The following is a 15822-nucleotide window of genomic DNA, read 5'->3' as shown; positions in this document are numbered from 1 at the left end:
GGGGATGTGGCCAGACGGACGAGCACGGAGCGTCCCCAAGGCTGGATAAATATTCCAGACTTGGAGGGAATTTTTGCAATCCCATTTTACCTCTGGGCTCCTTTTCAACCAAGAAATCCCAAAAAACCTCTCTGGAAGCCCCTGCTGGGCAGGGGTCCAGTGGGATAAACAGAATCTGGAATTTCTGGTTTTGTTTGTAGCCCCTACAGACAATTCTTTATAACAGGTTTCCCAAAAATAAAAAAGTCCAGGTGTGACAGTCCCAGCTACAATATCCCAAAAACCCTGGCAGGTTCAGCTCCTGCCTTTCCCACCTTTAGAGCCTCATGGTCCTGTCTCTCCATATCCATGGATTCCAAGGATCAGGTGCAGCTCCTGGGCTGGAGGAGCTCTGAGGTTTCCAAGGATCCATTTCCACGTTGGTGGCTCCATCTCCCAAGCACCTTTGATGAGCCAGAGATTCCCAGAACTGTTTGGGTTGGAAGGGAGCTTGAAGATGCCGGAATTCAGTCACCAGGGGTGTCCCTCAGGGCTCTGTGCCGGGGCCAGCTCTGTTCAATGCCTTTATTGGTGGCATGGGTGAGGGGTTGAGTCCTTCATCAGTAAATCTGCAGATGACGCCGAGCTGGGAGCCGTGTCCATCTGCGGGGAGCTGGGAGGGCTCTGCAGGGAGACTGGAATGGTTGGAGGGATGGGCAGAGTCTAACAAGGTGAAGTTTAATAAGTCCAAGTGCCCAGTGCTGCATTTTGGCCACAATAACCCCTGAAAACTCTCTAGGCTGGGGACGGTGTGGCTGGACAGTGGCACAAAGGGACCTGATGGGCAGCAGGGTGGACAGGAGCCAGCAGAGTGCCCTGGTGGTGGCCAAGAAGGCCAAGGGCTCCTGGCCTGGGTCAGGAATGGTGTGGCCAGCAGGAGCAGGGAGGTCACTCTGGCCCTGCCCTGGGCACTGCTGGGGTCACACCTGGAGTGCTGTGCCCAGCTCTGGGCCCTCAGCTTGGGAAGGACCTGGGGACACTGAGCACATCCAGAGGGGACAAGGAGGCTGCAGAGGGGCTGGGAACACAAACCCTGTGAGGAAGCCCTGAGGGAGCTGGGGGTGCTCAGCCTGGAGCAAAGGAGACTCAGGGCTGCCCCCATCACTCTGCAGCTCCTGAAAGGTGCCTGTGCTCAGCTGGCCCTGGGCTCTTTCTGCAGCAGCACTGACACACCCAGAGCACACAGCCTCCAGCTGCACCAGGGGAAATACAGGTTGGATAGCAGGGAAAAGTTTTTCACAGGAAGAGTGATAAAGTTCTGGAATGGCTGCCCAGGGAGGTGCTGGAGTCCCCATGCCTGGGTGTGTTTAACAAAGCCTGGATGTGGCACTGGGGGCCAGGGTTTGGTTGAGCTGTCGGGGCTGGGTTGGACTCGATGACCTTGAAGGTCTCTTCTAACCTGGTCATTCTGGGAATTGTGGGAATTGTGGGAATTCCAGCATCTGAGGGACACCTGCCACAATCCCAGGTTGCTCCCAGCCCTGTCCAGCCTGGACACTTCCAGGGATAAGGTTTGAGCTCCAGTCTGGGAATGACCCCAGGACAAAGAGGTTTGTGTATATTCCCATAAAACCCAAACTGGAATCTGTGAACGGAGTCCTGCAGAATTCAGCCAATCCTTCCTGGATTAACAATTCCCAGAAATCCTGCAGCATCCCACAGGACATACTTTCCCACCCTACCTCCCTGAATCTGGGACGATTCCCAGCTCTGAATTCCACGGCACTGACAGATCCCCCAGTGCAGTGGCTCAGGTGACATTTTTATGGGGTCCGGCATTTCCTTCCCGCAAAACAGAATTTGATTCCAGACTTGGATATTTGCAACCCCATGGATGTGCTGAAGATTCCTTTCCTGCATCATTTGGATCCCCCCTCCCCATAATAAATTTAGAGCCTGAGCTGCATCCCTGAAACCCAGCTCCCACTTTTAGGGATTCAATGGAACCACCCTGATTCCCCCTTCACAGCTGAGGGAGTTTTATGTCCTCTCCCAGCGTTTTTTCCACATTTCCCTCCTCCTAATTTATTTTCTTTTTTTCCTAGTGGAAAATCACTCTCAAAGTGCCCTGAGAGTAAAAACCATCAATTAAAACCCCTTGGTTACCAAGAATGGAACTCCACAGCCTCGAGTTTGCAGCTGGAGAGGAGAGGGAAAAAAAAAAGAAAAGAAGGGATTTTTGAATTCCTTGTTTTTGAAATTCCAGGGTGATCCAAAGCCCAGGTTGCTCCATCCTTAACGGGCCATTAAAAGCAATGTTCAAAACACAAAGGACATCATCCCCTCAGGAGAGTTAATGGAGCAGAACGTTCAGCTCCGAGTTTTCCTCGTGTCTGCCCCGGGAATGTTTGTTTGGAGAGGCTTTTAATGGAGAACAGGTGCTGGAGGCAGAAATTTGGGAATAAATGGAGTGGAAAAAAGGGCCAAAATAGAGCAGGCAGAGGGCAGGTTGCAGATTCCAGGGAATATTAATGCCGTTGCTTGGGTTCGAGGCAGAAATGGTGTTTTTGTGATTTCCTGAGGTTTTGAAGCTCCCGGGATTGGGCATGAGCATCATTCCCTGGAACCAATGTGGGTTTTTTCCTTACAAACAGTTCAAAAAACGAAAATGTTCTTTCCAAAGGGAGTATTTCAGTGCTTTGTGTTCATACCCTTATTTCTCTTTTTGGTCTCCAGAACAAATGGAATTTTCTTTCCCAGTTTTTTCTCCTTTCCCCACGTTTTTCTCCTCCAGTGCCAGCAAAAGAAATCAGTGGCAGGAAAGCTGGAAAAAAGCAAAAAGAGGAATATTTCTAAAATCTGTTCTTAGATTAATCAGAACTAATAGGGCGACATCAGGAATTGTTAAGGAATTATGAAAAATCTTCTTTATTCTGGGAAAATCCTCCATAGGATGAAATTCTGGGTAGAGCTGGAGGAAGACCAAGGACAGCAAAGCAAAAAAGCTGCAGATTTTGGCCCAGAAATCCCCTCTTGTTACAAAAGCATCACCAAGGGATGGATCCTCCCTGGATCCAGAAGATCCAGACCAGTTTATTCCAGGAATTTGAGGAGCAAAGATCAGAGCAATTCTTGGAATATCTTTTTTTTCCGACTCATTGACAGTTTGCAGACAAATTTGGGATGGTGAGAGGGCAGGGAAGAGAGACTTTGGCAAAGCAAAGCCTTGTGGATTATCTGGGATCTCTTTGGAACTTGGCTCTTTCCTGGAATATTATTAAGGATCAAATTATTTGGAATTTAAACCAAAAAATTAAGACAGGAATTAGAAATAATTCTCATTTTCCAGATTTTTTTTTTGCCTTTTCTACTCCCAGGGAAGAATTACCATTGGTTTGAGATGCACATTCTGCCTTCTCCCAGAAAACATTTATTTTTTTTTGGGAATAAAAAACCCCTCGGCTGTGGCGTTAATTCCCTGCTCCAACCCTAAACCTTGGGAACAGCACCAATTTTCCAAGCGTCTGGAAGGAGGAGTTTGGAGCAGAGGTTCTGGCACGGCCTCATCAATCTCAGCCTGGGAAAGAACCACAGCTCATTCCCTGAGCTCATCCCGGCCCTCCCGAATTCCAAGTGTCCGTGGGTGACGTCAGCTCCGTGTGCTCGGGCCCAGTTTGGCTCCCAGAGCTGCCCTGGCCCAGCAGCACCTTGGCTCCTTTGGGAATTTTCACACTTCCATGCACTTGACCTTTGCGTTGCAACACTTGGCCCCAGCTCTTTTATTTTTTCCCTTTTTTCCCTTTTTTTTTTTTTTTTTTAGGATTCTGCTTGTTGGAGGGAAAAAAAAAATCCCAATGTCAGAAAGCTGCCAGGGAAAGGATTGGGAAAAAATAAAATTATACAAAAAAACATCCTTGCGATGAGCTGTTGACATTCCTGGGAACTCCAGAGGTTCCTCAGCAGATGTTTCCCAACAGAAAACACAAGGATGCCCAAATCCCAAAAAAAGAGGGGAAGATTGCAGGAGCAAGGGGAGAGGAGTAGGAAAAGCAATTCCTGATGGGAAGGTTTCCAGCTTGGCTCTGGAATTGTGCTGAAGGTGGTGATGGTTCTCCTTGGATTCCCCATCCCTGGAAGTGCCCAAGGCCCAAGGTTGGATGAGGTTTGGAGCAACCTGGGGCAGTGGGAGGTGTCCCTGCTCAAGGGGTTGGAATGGACAAATCCTGATTATTTGGGGGATTGAGAACTGATGGAAACAGGAGCTGTTAATTGGAATAAAAATTAATATATACTCATCATACTCATCATGAGGATTTACACACGAGAGGTGGAATTGGGGAAGGGCAAATTCCAAACAATTCCAGTTGGGATAGTGGAAGGTGTCCCTGCCGTGGCAGGGGTGGAATGGATGATCCTTAAGATCCTTCAATCCAGCCCATTCCAGAATTCCCTGCCCCAGGCTCAGGAGAGGTCATTTGTCTCCAGGGATTACAAGGAGCCGTCCCATTTTCCCGCCACATCCCTCCCTTGCATGCTGACGCCGCAATTCCAGGTGCAATTCCAGGTGCAATTCCCTGTTCTCCCTGCAATTCCAGGTGAAATTCCCTGTTCACCCCACAATTCCAGGTGGAATTCCTTCCTCTTCCTGCAATTCCAGGTGCAATTCCAGGTGCAATTCCCCATTCTCCCAGTTGGCTGTTCCTTCCCTCAGACATCTGACTCAGCTAAAAATTCCTACAGGGATCAGCCAAAGGAAAATGGCCTCCAATCGCTCTGGGATGCCAAAGGCGCAGTTTTGGTTTCTTCCCTTTTTTTCTATTTTTCCACCCCCTACAATCCAATGGTTGGATTTTCCAACCATTCCCACTCCTTTCCATTTCCTGGATGATCCTAGCAAGTTATTCCTGCTTCCAAAGTAACCACAGTGGGGATAATTGTCCCTCTTCCTTCATTCCCAAAAACCACACACGCACAAAATGGGGGCTTTGCTTTGGGCTTGCTGGTTTTTTTCCCAATAAAAAAGTTCGGAATGCAATTTTCCATTATTCCTGGTGGCATCGACATCAGGGAATGAGAGCAGAAATGAAGGATCCATGGGGAGGTGCTTGGAATGTGGAAAACATTCCCGGCGCACGCTTTGTGCAGCTCCAGCAGCCGCACCACAGGGGGAGGCGGTGGCACCAAAACCCTTCAGACGTGGGGGCCTGGGATTTGAGCTTCCTGCAGGTGAAATTCCATCTGATCCTGGAATGGTTTGGGTGGAAAGGACAGTGGGAAAATCCAAGGGGGCGGGGACACCTCTCACCATCCCAGGTGGATCCAAGCCCCAGTGTCCAGCCTGGCCTTGGGCACTTCCAAGAATCCAGGGGCAGCCACAGCTGCTCTGGGAATTCCATCCCAGCCCCTCCCCACCCTGCCAGGGAAGAACTTCTTCCCAATATCCCATGGAAATTCCCCCTCTTTCAGTTTAAATCCATTCCCTTTGTCCTCTCCTTCTCTTCCCATATAAAAAAAACAAACACACTCTCTCTCCTTAAACCCTGGAATTTGGGATGTTCTCCATGTCCCAAACCCTCCCTTTCTGCAGTGACTGTTTGGGACCTGTGGCAAACACAGGAATTCCAAAGTGCCCCTGATTTGGGATTCTGGGACCAGCAGCTTCTGTTACGAATGGAGAACATCAGTGGCTCCTTAAAAAAATCCCTTTGGGAATGCTGAGGAGGAACAGGGATCAGCCTGAGCTCCTCCTTCCCGGAGCAGCCAAGGCCTGGCTGCCCTCGATGCCTTCAATCTGTCCTATCTCCTGTTCTTGGCTGCAGCACGGGCCTAAAATAATCCCAAAACCGACTTCCTGAGCGCCATAAAAACGCCGTTCCCAAAAGCACGATGGAAAAGGACCAAAGTTATTTATTCCTCGCAAATATTCCTGCAATTCTTCCGTTTCTGGGCTGAGGGAGAAGTTTCGCGCAGGGGAAAAATGATGGGGAATTCAAAATTTAACGCCTGAAGGTTTAAACCTGGGTGGGATATTCCAAATATTCCCTGGGGTGCTAAAAATCCCAAATCCCACTTTGGGATGTTGGATTTATTTAAAAAAAAAAAAGGGTCAGGGAATATTCCAAACCCAGGACTCTCCCACTTAAAGCCGCTTTTCCTAAATCCAGGAGAAGTCTGATCCAAAATGTTCTGCCAAGAAAAAAAAAATTATTGATTGATCCTAAATGGTCTCTGGGGTCAAATTTGAGCTCCTACAGAAAAGGTGATTTAAATTAATTTATTTAAATCAGATAGGAATGGGATCCCACAATTTCAAGGGAATAAAGGTCCCCGCAGAGGAGGAAAAATATCATTTCTGTCCTGCCTAGGAAATATTTTAAGGAATATAATTAAATAAATTAAATAGAATTAAATAAATAGTAAATATTTGAATGGGTAGAAATAATTAATTAAATAGTAAATACGTGAATGGATAGAAATAATAAATTAAATCTAAATAAAGAAACATTAAAATTTTTATTGAATACAAATAACAAATTAAATCTAATGAGAGAAACATTAATTATTTTAATGAATATTATCTAATCAGACAAACTTCCAGCTTGGAGCAGTTCTAAGCAGCCTTGGCCCAGAGGGAGGGAAGAATTCCTTACCCTGGTGAGAAATGAAAGAAAAGGAGAGGAAACTTCCAGGGGCTGAGATACTTTGGATGACCTCCAAACACGGGGTCTGCGTTTGGGAGCTCCCAGGGAATTCCTGTTTTCCCTCTAAAAGTCAGGAAAGTTGGGTTTTCCAGGGAAGCCAGGCTGGTGCCACAGATCCTGACTGGTGGCTGGGATTCATCCAAAAGTTCCAAAGTTCTTCATTCCAAAGTTTTGGAATGGAGAATTCTCCACAGGAGGGGAATTCTGGGAGCATCTTCTGGGGTAATTTGTTGGATTCCTGGCTGCTGAGAATTTCAGATTTCTGTGCTGCCAGGCACTGACCCCCAAGAGAACACTGCACTGACCTGAGGCCCTGGAGAAGCTTCCAAAATGGAATGACAGAACTGGGATTGTGGGTGTGGAGTTTGGATAGAAGTGTGTGAGATCACAGGGTGGGAAACTCAGAGTTTAGGGGTTTAGAATACAGGAATGGATATAAAGCAAGATGGAGGTTTTGGGGTGGAGGCTGATCCTTCACTTTCTTGTTCTCGTTCTCGTTCTCGTTCTCCTTCTCCTCCATGGGTTTTTGTGTAATTGGATAAAAAGTCCCCATTGCAGCCACGGGTGGTTGGTTATTGGGTTAAAAGTGAAAATAATTTCAGTGTCATTTCTGAATTGGGCAGTTGATCCTTCAAAGGCCTTGCAGAGAGAGATGGGCTCCATTTTTAGTTTGTTGGAGTGAAGCGCTGCAGAACTCAGGGTTTGTGAGAGTGTGACAGAGATAAGAACTGATAAACATCTGAGTCCCAACAAGAAATTCTCTCTCGTGCATTTAATCCCAACCTTGGCAGAAAAGAAGTAGAGTCTGCAGTAATTTAGTCAGGAAGAGGGAGCAGGGCTGTATTCCCACATCCTGAAATTCAGCTGGAACAACAGCCAATGGCCTGGTGGGCTGAGGGTCCATGGATTGTCCAGGGTTGTCCAGGCAGCCTCGAATCCCAGGATGGATTCAGTTGGAAGTGATCTTTACGATCATCCCATTCCCACTCCAGCCCTTCCCACTATCCCAGGCTGCTCCAAGCCCCATCCAACATTTGGACACTTCCAGGGATCCAGGGCCATTGGCACATTTGGGGGGAATAACTCCTGGAGTGGGATTGGTTGGAAACTTCCCGTTATTTCCACCGGTCCTGCGGATGAGGGAGGAGAATGAAATGGGAAAAATGGGAACGTCCATCCCAAACATGCCTGGGCACCTCCCACTCAGACAGACACTGAGCTGAGGGGATGTGGCACTGAATTCCCAAGCATTTGTGTGGATCCTGGCGTCCAGAAATAATCTCCCATGGGATTGTACCACAGCAGAGAGCCTGGGGCTCCAGGACATCATTCCAGGTGTTGCTTCCAGCGGCCTCGTGGAAACAAAACTGCTCTTGAGAGGAGCAGGTTTTCCTTGGCTCTGTCCGGCCTAAGGCACCCCAGGAGCCAGGCCTGGCTCAGCTGTCCCTATGGGCACGCTGGGGCTGATCCAGAGCCTCCCAGGTCAAAGGGAATCTCTCCACTGACTCCAGAAAAGCTTGGATCTGACCCACCCGTGCAAGAGCACCCCTTGTCCCAGTGGGAAAACTGTTTTCCTTGAGTTCCTCGGTGTAGAACAATTCCAAAATTCCTGCTTTTTAATTTCTCCCTCCCCTCCGCTTTTAAAATTTTTCTCCTTGTTTTTTCTCTCTCCTTTGGCAGCAGCTGCTCTGGAAAAGATGCAGGAGAAACATGATCAGGATGTTTTCCTCACTCGTGGCTGCCCTTGGCGTTATCCCGAGGAACTGGGCTGCTCCCTATTATCCATCGTTCCCTATTTCACGTGGAATTGTTATCAGGAGCTCCAGGAAAAGGCTTTTGATTGGATTGCTGGGATTTATTTCCCTTTTTAAAGACAGCTGGGGTTGAAATCCAGACCCAAGTCACTGCAGTATTCCACAGAATTCCATAGCTGGAGGCATCCGGGAGTTGTTACGGATAAACACGGGGTGGATTCCATCAGCATCCAACAGGCGCTCAACGAACCCTCCTCGGTTCCACATTCCTGACCATTCCCACAAGGAGTGTGAAGCCCAGGAGGTGTTTCCTTCCCAGATCCCCCTGGGAATTGAGAGGGATTGGGAAGGGAGATCCGACCCCCTTTGGATGCTGAGCTCAGCCCCATTATTTGTGAAAGGGTGTTAAAGCAATTCCGGTGGGGAGTGGCCTCCTCTCCACAGGTTTTAGGGAATTCCGTGGTGTTCCAGGCAGGATTTAGGATCTGGGCTGGAAAACAGAGCTAAATAAAGCTTCCAAGCTGGCATGCACCTATTCAATCCAAAAATCCGCTTATCCAGCAGATTCCTTGGAAATCATTGGGCTGCCTTGGCTTACAGCCCCTGATAATTAATGAAGCAAGGGAATTGATTTACGGCAATTAAACAACATCCACAACTTCCTCTCCCAGGAATGACCTTTCAGTAGTTTATCAGAAATCAGAGATGGTTCCTCATCAAATTCTTATCCCGCTGGATGAATATCCCTGGAGAAGTTCAGGCTCCGGAAATAAACAACAAATGGGTTGCTCTTAATTATCTCAGGGAGGGTCCCAAATTCTCAGCTCTGCAAAGAGGAATCCTGACAATTTTTAGTTTATTATTGCAATTTTCTTTGCTATAATTTTCTCCCTGAAGAAAATAATAACAGCAACAACAACAACAACAACAACAACAACAACAACTGTGGTTTATAGAATTCCAGGAGGGTTTTGGTGGGAAGGGATCCTAAAGATGATCGTGTTTTACCCCTGGATGGGCAGGGACACCTTCCACTACCCCAGGTTGCCTCAAGCCCCATCCAACCTGGCCTTGGACACTGCAGAGATCCAGGGACACCCAAAGCTTCACAGGGAAGAATTCCTTCCCTATTTCCCATCTAAACCCACCCTCCTTCAGCTTGAAGCCATTCCCACTTTTAGTCCATGCTTACATTACAAATATTTATGGGGGAAAAGAATCCAGCCCAATTCCCGTCTTTACCAATCATTTCTTGGGATATTTGGTGGCATCAGACAGCTCCTTTCTGTTGGAAAAGGCAACAAAATGGTCCTTGCATTGTTCAGGGGGAATGGTGTGAATCCCCAGGGATAAATCCATTCCAGACCATGGATCATTTTGCATTATTGTCATTTAGTGACTTCTGCAGCAGAGATTTGGAAATTTCCATCCCCTCTTTGCTCGGAGCCACGGTCATCCCAACACATAGAGTCTTTGCCATGTTTTCTTGTGGGATAGAAACCATGAGGAATTCCAGTGAAAAATCTCCCACTGGTTTGTCTCCATAATTCATTGGAGGAGGAACATTTTAACCTCCCTGAAATTAAAATGTTCTACTTTGACTTGTTGAAATCCGGCTTTGTTTGGGGTTTTTTCCTCATGAAACTCCGGTTCTCTGATGTGGTGTGGGAGAGCTGGAGACTCCAAGGGGTTTGGAATCTTGTTTCTTTTGTAGGATGAAAGTTTTATGGCCAAATTACACCTCTTGTCATGCCACAAATCAGTCCCTGTGAAAGAATCCGTGCCTTAGAATGAGCACGGATGGGGAGCAAAGGCTTCCAGGCCACTCATCCCACAAGATTTCCACTACAATTCCCAAAAAGCTGTGAATTCATAGGACAATGCTATGGAACTGACTGGGAATGAAATCCCTCACACCAGAGGAGCAAAGTGAAATCTTTAGGATGTGATTTTGCAATTAGACATTGATCGTTTCCCTCGTTCCCCAGGGTAATTCAATTTTACAGGAATTTTCAGTGCAGAAATAGTTTAGGTATAAAAGTCCTGAGCATTCCAATCCATTGATCCTTTGGAGCACTGACCTCCCAGGAAAACTCTCAGGGCAGGAATTACATCCAGAAGTTTAGAGGATCTATGGCTCTCTAGATTGTACATATTAGACATTGGATTGTCACGGAATCCTGGAATGGTTTGGGATGGACGGGACCTTAAAGCCCATCCAGTGCCACCCCTGCCATGGGCAGGGCAGGGACATCTCCCACTGTCCCAGGTTGCTCCAAGCCCTGTCCAACCTGGCCTTGGATGCTTCCAGACATCCCCAGTTTCTCTGGACAATGAAATCTGAAAGTTTGTGTTGCACCTGGCATGAGGAGATCGCAGTCCCGAGTGGAAGCCACAAGAAACCCAGCGGAAAAATAATAATGGAATACTTGGAAAAGCCAACTCCTTCCCCTTTCTGGCCAAGAAGTTGCTCCTTATCCAATGAATTTGCCTTTGCACCAGGACTGCGGCTGCTTAGGCGGGAAAGATTTCCCTGGGCATGGGGGGATTTGAAGGTTGGATTTTGGAAGCCTTTCCCAAGTTTAAAGATTCCAGGATGGAATCCCAGATCTCTGGGATCAGCAGAGCACAGAGTGCCACGTCCAGGAATTCCTGGGCCACCTCCAGGGATGGGAACTCCAAAGTTTCCTGGGCAGTTCCAAGGCCTGAGCCCCCTTTCCATGGGGAAATTCCTCCTGGTGTCCAACCCTGGCCCAGCCTGAGGCCGTTCCCTCTGCTCCTGTCCCTGTTCCCTGGGAGCAGAGCCCAATCCCTGCCTTGCTACAAACCTCCCTTCAGGGAGCTGTGGAGACTGAAATTCCCATCAAACGGGGTGGAAACTCTGTCCCATATTCTGGGTCTTGGATCCTTCAGTCTGTGCCTTGAAGCAGCTTTGGACAATTTGGAATCAGTTTTCTTTTGAAGGGAAAAGATTCCCGGTCTGCGGGACGGCTACTGGAATTCAGCCTTCACTCTGGGCCCTGTGTGTGGGAGAGCAGCACAGCTGGGAATTTTCTCCAGACTTCGTGTCCCAGCCTAACTCGAGCCCCCGCCAGCCTGCCAGGAGCTTGGGAAGCAGGAAATCAGCAGCTCCAGGGAAGTTCCTCTCAGGTCACTCCATGCGGAAAAAACGGGAGGCTGGGAAGGAGGATGGGGGATCCTGGTTCCAGCAGAGCCTGGAGGGCTTCTCCTCGAGCCGTGCCAGGAGCAGGGAAAGGAGCTGGGTCTTGTTCCTGTCGCAGAAGTGAGAGCACAAGGCTTGGAATCCCCGTGGAATTTCTTGAGGGAAAAAACCCTGTGCACACAGAGCTGTCCGGGCCTTTTTTAGGCGCTGGAAGTGAAACTTTCATCTGGATCAGATTTCCTCTTGGCTGGAGCTCCCACCCAAACCTGCTGGCCAATGGCAACAAAACTCCGGCCTGACTCCACTCCTAATTGGGCTCCCTTGTTTTCCTGCTGCTGGTTGGGATTGGATTTGCAAACGACACCCAAAATATTCCAGGACAGCAAATCCACACAAACAGGGCCACGCTTCCCTGTGTTTGTCCAAGCCCAGGAATAATAATGATTACTACAGTAATAATAAATCCTGGCTGATTTATAAATAGGAGCTGGAGAACCCTTTGGAATTGACTCCATATCCGCTTCCAGAGGATGGATGAAGCTTATTCTTGCTGGAAGCTAAAAATTCAGGAATATTCCAGGAGCTGCATCAAAGGAGAGGGAAATGGGAGGAAATGGGGTCCTGGATGGGGGAAAATATTTGGGGGCTCTTCCAACTGCTGCTGCCATAGATGGGAATTCCTGAAAAGAGGGAATGAGGATTTGCCAGGGAAGGAAGGAGAGCAGCAGTGGGAGAACGAGAACCCTGAGGAGGCTTCAAGGTAATGGAATCTAGAAGAAGGGGAGATAAAATTCCATAATTCCCAAACATCTTGGTACAAGTCTGTGCATTCATCCCATACTCCCCAATACCAGGATTCACCTTCTCTTTTTAGGGGCGGGAATCTGAGACGCAAACAGGGAGAAAGGAGGAATTTTTCATCCAGAGCAAAGAAACTTGGTGAAGAAACTTTTGGGATGTGTTGGGAGCAGGGTGATGTCTCCCAGCATGGAAGAGGGCCCAGGGCAATGGGAAAGAGGAGAAGGAGGATCCTGAAGGCTCAAGGAGGGAATGGGGTAACAACCTTCAGGGCCAGAGAGTCCTGAATTCCTCTGCCCTTCCACAGGTGATCCTGGTGGAAAAGGGGAGCGGTGGGATGGCTGTGAAGCCAGGAGAGTCCTGGATCCAGCAGCTTCTCCCAGGCAGGATGGACAAAGGGCTGGAAGAGAGGCCACAGGGAAGGTCAGGCCTGGAGATCTGCAACCACACCAACATCAAATGCCAGGCCATGGGATTTAATTCCCATGAAGGATCCCCTTTCCTTCCCTTTCCCAAGAAATTAGACAGCAAATCAAACACTCCAGGACATGGGATTTATTTCCCACACATGATCCCCTCTTTGCCCCTTTCCCACTAATCACAGAGCAAATCAAACACTCCAGGCCATGGATTCAGTTCCATCCACAATCCCTTCTCTTCCCTTTCCCAATTAATCCTGGAGAAAATCAAACACACCAGGACATGTGTTCAGTTCCATCCACGATCCCTTCTTTTCCCTTTCCCAATTGATCACAGAGCAAATCAAACACTCCAGGCCATGGATTTCGTTCCCACACAAGATCCTTTCTCTGTCCCTTTCCCAATTAATCATGGAGCAAATCAAACGCTCCAGACCAAGGATTCAGTTCCCATCCATGATCCCTTCTCTTCCCTTTCCCAATTAATCATGGAGCAAATCAAACACTCCAGGCCATGGATTTAGTTCCCATCCATGATCCCTTCTCTTCCCTTTCCCAATTAATCATGGAGCAAATCAAACGCTGCAGTCCATGGATTTAGTTCCCATCCATGATCCCTTCTCTTCCCTTTCCCAATTAATCATGGAGCAAATCAAACACGCCGGGTGCTGTTTCTGGCCCCGAGGCCCAGTCCCACGTCGTGACTCATGTCCACACACAGGAGCTCTTTCCCTCCCCACCCTCCTAAGAGGAAAATGTCCAAATCCCAACTTTCCTTTGGGAATTGTCCCTGGCTCCTGCTGCCTCACGATCCAGGGATCTTCCCAAGCTCTCAGGATCCTGGTTCATTTGTAATGGATTTGTGAGCATTTCTGGATTGGAAGGAGCTGGCTGAATCCTGAGACAACCTCCCAGTTATTCCAGCTCAGAGGGGTTCCAGTGTTTCAAAAACAAGGAATGAACGAATGGAATTGTCTTTATTCCGTGGCTGGAATCCACTGAGGGCAGAGGCATTAAGAGACTCGAGCCAAATAAATGGATATTGATGGAGCAATCCTCAGACTCTTGGATAAATCTTTATTTCGGAAGTGTGTAAGAACTTCTGTCAGCTCCGTGATTCCCTTCCAGCTTCAATAAATATCCAGGCTGAAATCCCAGACTTCCTCTTTTTTTTTTTTTTTTTTTCCCCCTAAAAAAAGGCTTCTCTACCTACACCCCTCATATGAGTGAAGGTAAATATTCCCATATTTATATCTGATGGAGAAAATTCCAGGCAGCAAATTCAGGATTAGCAATTTCTGATGCTGCCCTAAAGCTTTACTGTGTGCAATCCAAACATAGAGCGTTTAAATACAAAATAAATCTTAAATAATGATGAATGAATTATAAATTCATCTTTAATGCCATGGTTTTCTGAGGAAGACCAGCCCATTCCCTAGGGATCAGATAGCACTGGAGAACCTGATAAGCAGCAGGGACAAAACGCTTGAAGATGGAAAAAACATTTCCAAAGCCAGCAAGGAGTAAAGAAATCCCAGTGACCCAAAGGATCTGCAGGAAGCCAATTCTTGGAATGTCTGTGACAGGACAGAGCTACAAAGCTGAATTTTTTGGGGGAAGAGCAGCTCAAGAGAAGCACTGAGAGATGGATTCCTTTTGGGAGAACATCCACTGATTTTTATCTGCCTGCAGCTTGAGTTTCCCTGGGTTATCCGTGGGCTGGCTGACAGCTTTGTCTGAAGCCGTGTCAGACCAGCCCCGGAGCTGTTCCTGGGCACGGAACCACAGGAAATATCCCAGGAAGAGCGTGGCCTCCCTGCCACCCCCTCCTGCTGTCATTTATCTGCTGATTGAAATCTTTGTGTCCTTCACACCCCTCTCTCCCAAAAGCTCCGTGGCTGGGAGCCTGCCCCTCGCCAATGCTCCTGAAGTTTTTGTCTTCTCCTCCACATTTTAGGAGGCTCCAAACCTTGAGGGTGGGGATGTTCTGGAGCAGTTTTCCCACAGAAGCTGTGGCTTCTCCTGGATCCCTGGAAGTGCCCAAGGCTGGATTGGAAGGGGTTGGAGCAGCCTGGGATAGTGGAATTTCCCCTTGCCCATGGAATGGGATGATCCTGGAGGTCCTCTCCAATCCATCAATTGAGAAGGAATTTCATAGCACAAAACTTTTCCTCATTTTCCTGATTTCCACACCCCCCCCCCCCCCCCCACTGGAAATGGTTCAATTTCTCCCAAGTGCTCCCAAAATTAGGGAATGATGCCCTGAACTCCCATCCCAACCAGAACTGGACACAAACACGGATCACATTCCACGTGTTTCTCATAGAAAGTTTTCCCTTTCTTGAGACCAACAGGGGATAAAATTTTACAGATTCCAGGAAAAATCAGGGAATTTTTCTGTCTTTTTGCCTTCTCTGGAAAGGCAGAGGGATTTGGGACATGGTCTGGAGTGCCAGGACAAGAGGGAATGGCTTTAAACTGAAACAGAGGGCAGGGATGGATGGGACATTGGGAAGGAATTCCTGGCTGGGAGGCTGGGGAAGGACTGGGATGGATCCCTGGCAGTGCCCAAGGCTGGGTTGGACACTGGGGCTTGGAGCACCTGGGGCAGTGGGAGGTGTCCCTGCCATGGCAGGGGTGGCACTGGATGGGCTCTGAGGCCCTTTCCAACCCAAACCATTCCAGGATTCTCTGGAGATAAGGAAGGGCTCTAAACGGGGCCCTCTGGCTCCAGGACTGACGCTTCATTCGTTGCCTGCACTTTGATCATGTCCAACATTCCAACGTTGCCAGAAGCTCCCACTCCCGATGCAGCCATTCCTCTAAAGCTCTTCAGGGGAGACAGGTGAAGCAAATCATGGAGATCATGACAGCAGAGGAAAATTGTTTCCCAAAAGCCACAAAGTGAGACAGGAAAATGTCTAAATCAGAGAACCCAGGGGAGCGCAAGGATCACCCAACTCTTATGTATCAGTTCCTCCATGGCCCAAATTCCTTTGGGGAATGGC

The 15822-nt window shown here is 48.2% G+C and overlaps 1 protein-coding gene across 1 annotated transcript in view; it reads left to right on the top strand.

Moving 5' to 3' along the window:
• Window positions 1-2377: 2377 nt before the first annotated feature.
• Window positions 2378-15822, top strand: part of ALS2CL (ALS2 C-terminal like) — a 115571-nt gene continuing 102126 nt past the window's right edge. Inside the window, exon 1 of the mRNA XM_071456371.1 lies at window positions 2378-2389. The gene's annotated coding sequence lies outside the window, so the exon portion shown is untranslated. The remainder of the gene's footprint in view (window positions 2390-15822) is intronic.

The sequence above is a fragment of the Agelaius tricolor genome, unplaced genomic scaffold, assembly GCF_023055355.1.
Source record: "Agelaius tricolor isolate 1412-34295 unplaced genomic scaffold, bAgeTri1.0.p SCAF_58, whole genome shotgun sequence".
In the NCBI taxonomy this organism is placed as follows: domain Eukaryota; kingdom Metazoa; phylum Chordata; class Aves; order Passeriformes; family Icteridae; genus Agelaius; species Agelaius tricolor.
This window is presented reverse-complemented; position numbering and strand designations above follow the sequence as displayed.